Source organism: Bubalus kerabau, chromosome 8 (genome assembly GCF_029407905.1).
Source record: "Bubalus kerabau isolate K-KA32 ecotype Philippines breed swamp buffalo chromosome 8, PCC_UOA_SB_1v2, whole genome shotgun sequence".
Classification (NCBI taxonomy): Eukaryota; Metazoa; Chordata; class Mammalia; order Artiodactyla; family Bovidae; genus Bubalus; species Bubalus kerabau.
The window spans coordinates 87248546-87256598 of NC_073631.1; the positions used below are offsets into that span (position 1 = coordinate 87248546).

An 8053-nucleotide genomic window follows, 5' to 3' on the forward strand; every position below is an offset into this window, starting at 1 on the left:
CAACTCTCACATCCATACATGACCACTGGAAAAACCATAGCCTTGACTAGACGGACCTTTGTTGGCAAAGTAATGTCTCTGCTTTTGAATATGCTGTCTAAGTTGGTTCTAACTTCCCTTCCGAGGAGTAAGCATCTTTTAATTTCATGGTTGCAATCACCATCTGCAGTGAGTTTGGAACATGGAAAAATAAAGTCTGACGCTGTTTCTCCATCTATTTGCCATGAAGTGACGGGATAGAATGCCTTGATCTTAGTTTTCTGAATGTTGAGCTTTAAGCCAACTTTTTCACTCTCCTCTTTCACTTTCATCAAGAGGCTCTTTAGTTCTTCTTCACTTTCATAAGGGTGGTATCATCTGCATATCTGAGGTTATTGATATTTTTCCCAGCAATCTTGATTCCAGCTTGTGCTTCTTCCAGCCCAGCATTTCTCATGATGTACTCTGTGTATAAGTTAAATAAACAGGGTGACAATATACAGCCTTGACGTACTCCTTTCCTATTTGGAACCAGTCAGTTGTTCCATGTCCAGTTCTTACTGTTGCTTCCTGACCTGCATACAGGTTTCTCAAGAGGCTGGTCAGGTGGACTGGTATTCCAATCTCTTTCAAAATTCTCCAGTTTATTGTGATCCACACAGTCAAAGGCTTTGGCATAGTCAATAAAGCAGAAACAGATGTTTTTCTGGAACTCTCTTGCTTTTTTGATGATCCAGCAGATGTTGGCAATTTGATCTCTGGTTCCTCTACATTTTCTAAAACCAGCTTCAACATCTGGATGTTCACAGTCCACATATTGCTGAAGCCTGGCTTAGAGAATTTTAAGCATCACTTTACTAGCATGTGAGATGAGTGCAATTGTGCGGTAGTTTGAGCATTCTTTGGCATTGCCTTTCTTTTGGATTGGAATGAAAACTGACCTTTTCCAGTCCTGTGGCCACTGCTGAGTTTTCCAAATTTGCTGGCATATTGGGTGAAGCACTTTCACAGCATCATCTTTCAGGATTTGAAATAGCTCAGCTGGAATTCCATCTAGTTTTGTTTGTAGTGATGGCTCTTAAGGCCCACTTGACTTCACATTCCAGGATTCAATAACATTGCCTGTCTCAATTGATATGAATCTCTTCCTCAGCCCTTCTTCTACCAGACTGTGTATCAAAACACTCCAAACCTCCCTTCATTATCTGAATAGGTAATATCTCAAGTCTATGCTTTTTGCACATTCTTCTTAGAATGTCTTTCCCATCTGGATTAGTTTTCCATTGCTGCTCTGACCAATGACTGCAAATTTGGTGACTTAATACAAATTATTGTTTATCATTCTGGAGAAGTTTAAAATGGCTCAAAAGGGCTGTGTTGCACTGGCATTTCCTGAGAGTGCTGCTTCAGAATGGTCCTTTCTTTTTTCAACCTTTGGCCAAAAGAGTATCCTTCTCTTCACCCCACATCTTGGACATGAGCCTCTTGCCTGAGGGCTGAAAAGACTAACTAGATTAGTAATGGAAAACTAAGCACCAACAAAATTGTCCCAACATGCCAGTCTATTATTTCAAAGGTGTTAATTCCGGAAGGAAAATGGGTCAAGCTTGAAGAAACTGTATATGGGTCTTACTGGTAAAATTAGAACTTGGGAAAGTTGAAACATGTACCTGGGAAGGATAGTCAGCTGATCATGTGGCAGTTATCCCAGTGCTGCAAAGAACTGTTCATTAAGGATATATCATGGTGAAGCATCTGTGACTGTCAATGGGAGGCTATGGCCTAGAATTCCCCACAGATCTCATAGCTGATAATGAAAGTCCAGAAGCACCTGCACTTTGGGAGCTTAAGGAAGAAACTGACAATAAAAGGTGATACTGACTGTTCTCCAGCTGTTGGTATGGATCCAAGGTTGTCAATGGTACTACATACATTGTGACAATAACTATTAATGGGAAGGATGCTGAAAATGTAAAACTGTAGGCCAAAGCCAGGGAATGGAGAATTTGTGAAAGTAAATATTTTGTCAAAAAAATAACCTCTTGAAGAGACCTGATGCTAAAGTGGCTGAAAAACATGTGACAGTGGATGTCAGCATCTTTCCTGTGCTCTGGAGCTGAAACATGTAAACATGAAGCTGTTTGAAGTTCCCTTCCTGAAATTTTAAGTGCAAAGAGCAGTTTTTCTATATGAGTTTTTGTATATATATGCTTTTGTATATGAGAACAACAGGCCTCATTTATTAAGACTTTGTATTCAGCTTAGTTTAATGTTGGTTTGATATAATTTTCCATAAAATAAAAGCAACACAGAATGCAAAAAAAAAAAGAAGAAGAAGAAAAATTAAAAAAAATCCAAAGATCCTCAAGTAGAGTGGTAGCTGAAGCAATGACAGAACATAAATATTAGTCCCTGAGAAGATGCCAAAATGATGAGATCATGTTTGAGAAATTATTTGTTGAATCTGGCTCAATGCTGAGCTAGCACTGAAAACACAGAAGGAATGGGAAGGATGTTGGCTGCTAGTAGACAAGGAAGTGTATGCTTCTGGAGTGAAAAAGAAGGCACTGACAGATACTTGAGTCATTTAGAATTTCTGCCTAAAATAAAGTTAATAAAGAACAAGAACAGGGCTATATCTTCAGCTTCAGTGTAGGAAAGGTACCCAGAAATCTGGTCATAGAGAGAGAGACATTCTACAGCTTGAGAGAATGAAAGAGATCACTAACATCTTTCAGAGTTATACAAGAGTAAACACATATTCCAAACATTGGCTTATGTATGAATGCTGGCAAAGCATTGATTGTCCTTGTTATAAGCAATGATCTAATAGAACATTTACCTGTAGCAGGAAGCCTTGAAGACAATTTAGACTTTTTTGAGAAAGACATCTTAATTCATGCAGCACTACTTGTGAATGACATATAAAACCTTTTTATATTAATGTGTTTATCCAACACAGTATCCCAGCCTATCAGCCTTAGATAATGATTGACCATCGGACTCTAGTTTTGAACAATTAAATTTTACCTTCTAGGCACATTCATACTGTTCATACTGTTCATGGGGTTCTCAAGGCAAGAATACTGAAGTGGTTTGCCATTCCCTTCTCCAGTGGACCACATTCAGTCAGACCTCTCCACCATGACCCATCCATCTTGGGTGGCCCCACACAGCATGCTTACTTTCATTGAGTTAGACAAGTCTGTGGTCTATGTGATCAGATTGGCTAGTTTTCTGTGATGATGGTTTCAGTGTGTCTGCCCTCTGATGCCCTATAGCAACACCTAAAGTCTTACTAGGTTTGAACAGTATGAAAAGGCAAAATGATAGGATACTGAAAGAGGAACTCCCCAGGTTGGTAAGTGCCCAATATGCTACTGGAGATCAGTGGAGAAATAACTCCAGAAAGAATGAAGGGATGGAGCCAAAGCAAAAACAATACCCAGTTGTAGATATGACTGGTGATAGAAGTAAAGTCCAATACTGTAAAGAGCAATATTGCATAGGAAACTGGAATGTTAGGTCCATGAATCAAGGCAAATTGGAAGTGGTCAAAAGGAGATGGCAAGAGTGAACATTGACATTCTAGGAATCAGCAAACTAAAATGGACTGGAATGGGTGAATTTAACTCAAATGACTATTATATCTACTACAGTGGGCAGGAATCCCTTAGAAGAAATGGAGTAGCCATCATGGTCAACAATAGAGTCTGAAATGCAGTACTTGGATGCAATCTCAAAAACGACAGAATAATCTCTGTTTGTTTCCAAGGCAAACCATTCAACATCACGGTAATCCAAGCTTATACCCCAACCAGTAATGCTGAAGCGGCTGAAGCTGAACGGTTCTATGAATACCTACAAGACCTTTTAGACCTAACACCCAAAAAAGATGTCCTTTTAATTACAGAGGACTGGAATGCAAAAGTAGGAAGTCAAGAAACACCTGGGGTAACAGGCAAATTTGGCTTTGGCGTACAGAATGAAGCAGGGCAAAGGCTAATAGAGTTTTGCCAAGAGAACACACTGGTCAAAGCAAACACCCTCTTGCAACAACATAAGAGAAGACTCTACACATGGACATCACCAGATGGTCAACATTAAAATCAGATTGATTATATTCTTTGCAGCCAAAGATGGAGCAGCTTTATACAGTCAGCAAAAACAAGGTGAGGAGCTGACTGTGGCTCAGATAATGAACTCCTTATTGCCAAATTTAGACTTAAATTGAAGAAAGAAGAGAAAACTACCAGACCATTCGGGTATGACCTAAATCAAATCCCTTATTATTATACAGTGGAAGTGAGAAATAGATTTAAGGGACTAGATCTGATAGACAGAGTGCCTGATGAACTGTGGATGGAGGTTTGTGACATTGTACAGGAGACAGGGATCAAGACCATTCCCAAGAAAAAGAAATACAAAAAAGTAAAATGGCTGTCTTACAATTAGCTGTGAAAAGAAGAGAAACGAAAGCAAAGGAGAAAAGGAAAGATATACCCATTTGAATGCAGAGTTCCAAAGAATAGCAAGGAGAGATAAGAAAGCCTTCCTCAAGATCAATGCAAAGAAATAGAGTAAAACAACAGAATGGGAAAGACTAGAGATCTCTTCAAGAAAAGTAGAGATACCAAGGGAACATTTCATACAAAGATGGGCTCGATAAAGGACAGAAATGGTATGGACCTAACAGAAGCAGAAGATATTAGGAAGAGGTGGCAGGAATACACAGAAGAACTGTACAAAAAATAGCTTCACGACCCAGATAATCATGATGGTGTGATCACTCATGTAGAGCCAGACATCCTGGAATGTGAAGTCAAGTGGGCCTTAGGAAACATCACTATGAACAAAGCTAGTGGAGGTGATGGAATTCCAGTTGAGCTATTTCAAATCCTGAAAGATGATGCTGTGAAAGTGCTGCACTCAATATGCCAGCAAATTTGGAAAACTCAGCAGTGGCCACAGGACTGGAAAAGGTCAGTTTTCATTCCAATCCCAAAGAAAGGCAATGTAAAAGAATGCTCAAACTACCGCACAATTGCACTCATCTCACATGCTAGTGAAGTAATGCTCAAAATTCTCCAAGCCAGGTTTCAGCAATACGTGAATGGTGAACTTCCAGATGTTCAAGCTGGTTTTAGAAAATGTAGAGGAACCAGAGATCAAATTGCCAACATCTGCTGGATCATTGAAAAAGTAAGAGAGTTCCAGAAAAACATCTGCTTCTGTTTATTGACTATGCCAAAGCCTTTGTGTGGATCTCAATAAACTGTGGAAAATTCTGAAAGAGATGGGAATACCAGACCACCTGACCTGCCTCTTGAGAAACCTATATGCAGGTCAGGAAGCAACAGTTAGAACTGGACATGGAACAACAGACTGGTTCCAAATAGGAAAAGTAGTACGTCAAGGCTGTATATTGTCACCCTGCTTATTAACTTTATACAGAGTACATTATGAGAAATGCTGGGCTGGAAGAAGCACAAGCTGGAACCAAGATTGCCAGGAGAAATATCAATAACCTCAGATATGCGGATGACATCACCCTTATGGCAGAAAGTGAAGAGGAACTAAAGAGCCTCTTGATGAAATTGAAAGAGGAGAATGGAAAAGTTGGCTTAAAACTCAGCATTCAGAAAACTAAGATCATGGCCTCTGGTCCCATCACATATTGGCAAATAGATGGGGAAACAGTGTCAGATTTTATGCTTTGGGCCTCCAAAGTCACTGCAGATGGTGATTGCAGCCATGAAATTAAAAGACTCTTACTCCTTGGAACAGTCAAAAGAGTGTCAGACTTTATATTTGGGGGGCTCCAAAATCACTGCAGGTGGTGATTGCAGCCATGAAATTAAAAGATGCTTACTCCTTGGAAGGAAAGTTATGACCTACCTACATAGCATATTCAAAAGCACAGATGTTACTTTGCCAACAAAGATCCATCTAGTCAAAGCTATGGTTTTTCCAGTGATCATGTATGGATGTGAGAGTCACACTGCGAAGAAAGCTGAGCACCAAAGAATTGATGCTTTTGAACTGTGGTTTGGAGAAGACTCTTGAGAGTCCCTTGGAATGCAAGGAGATCCAACCAGTCCATTCTAAAGGAGATCAGTCCTGGGTGTTCTTTGGAAAGGCTGATGCTAAGCTGAACCTCCAATACTTTGGCCGCCTTATGTGAAGAGTTGACTCATTGGAAAAGACCCTGATGCTGGGAGGGATTGGGGGCAGGAGCAGAAGGGGACGACAGAGGATGAGATGGCTGGATGGAATCACTGACTCGATGGACCTGAGTCTGAGTGGACTCTGGGAGTTGGTGATGGACAGGGAGGCCTGGCATGCTGTGATTCATGGGGTCGCAAAGAGTCGGACACGACTGAGTGACTGAACTGTACTGAACTGAGGCACATTCAAAGTCTACTATAGTTAATGATTCCTAAATTGACTTTAAAGCAAGACCAAGTTTCTACTGTTAATGAATTTCTAGTGTCAGATTCAGGGTCCTCTAGGGAGACTTAAATCAGTCAGGATTTCCTAAACAACAATCTGAAAATAGTTAAAAAGGAGAGCCTTATAAAGATTCTTCCTTGTGTCAAAGCAGGTACTTTACCACATTCAGTGCAAACACCAATTTGCACCTAAGACTACTTAACTGTGGTCATTTTTCATGCCCCAACATTATAGCTCTAGTAAGCCTCAGATATTTTTTTCCAAATAAAAAACAGAAGTAGCCTAGGTATGATTTCACTTTCTCTGGACACCAGGCCAGGATAATGAACAACATAGAAAGAATAAAACTCCTTAGAATCAAATGTTTTACTGTTTGTAGGGTAAAAGTGTTCACTTAAAATTTAATTGAATTACATGTTTTGTCTGACCAAACTCAAATGGACTTCTGAAACAGAAGCAAAATAAGAGATTTTCTAGATTTCAGTCTTTCCTCACACACACCTAAAGTATCACTCCCATACAAAATGAATCTCCTGTGTTGTAATTCACCTATTTAAAAATGTGCCCTATTAATAGACTTCTGAGTAATATAAAGAGATTAATGATTTTACTTGGATAAAAAGATTATATACAAACTTAATACTATGTCTATGAACACACTTGAAGCCTATTCAAATACTAACCCTATGAATACACTTAAATAAATTGCCCCTCTTTGACACGATTTGAGTACAGCACTAAAAGGATATAGGATCATGCATATCAAGAGTAGCTTTGTATATAAACCAAGAAATTACTACTTAATAAATTAGGCATACTCTAATTGCAATGTTAATAACATTACATCATATTTTTAAGTATGTAACTGTACTTTACTGTGACATTTACTTTGAAGGTAGTATTTCACTGAATCTATGATTCACCACTATTTTATAAGCCACTAAGAGCAAAGACATTATGAGGTTTTAAATGACACATTACTTATAATGTAAAATTCTATTTCCTATTTTTGAAAAAATTAATTTTGGTCATAAGGCATATAGATTATTTTATATAAAATATGTAATTGCAGATTTAAAATGTACTATATATTACATATGTTAAAATGAAATGGTATGTAAAATTAATTGGATGTGGTATGCTTAAAATTTTTAACCTTCTGAGATAAATCCATGGGAATAATTTTTCAGTTCTTAATAATCAATGCGTTTTTCCACATAATGTTATTTTCTCAAGGAAATTATTGGTTCAGTATTTCAAATTTTTTTTTTTAAATGTTGCATCCATAAGAAAACTGTTAGATTTCTTAGAAATTAAAATACAGGTAGAGGAGTGCCGGGGTCCAGCCCTGGCTGATCCAGGGTATTCGAAGCGGGGACGGCGTCGGCGAGGGTAAGGATACAATAGCTTCAATTAGATATTAATTAAAGATATAAAGAGTAATAGAATGAGGATAGCTCAGTAGGAAAATTCAGTGGAGAAAAGAGGCTGAGTAGCTTGGTTTACGCGGGAGACCAATAAAACTTGAAGACAAGAAGTTTGCACCACTTACATAGGGCGCAGGCGTCCTTCCGTTCTCCCGAAGGAGAGGAGACACTGAGGCCTCCCTGTCGGATCTTAG

The 8053-nt window shown here is 38.8% G+C and overlaps 1 pseudogene; it reads left to right on the top strand.

The window, feature by feature from the left end:
• The first annotated feature begins 1337 nt into the window (after positions 1-1337).
• On the top strand, positions 1338-2146 carry LOC129658356 (ADP-sugar pyrophosphatase-like; annotated as a pseudogene).
• The last annotated feature ends 5907 nt before the right edge of the window (positions 2147-8053 follow it).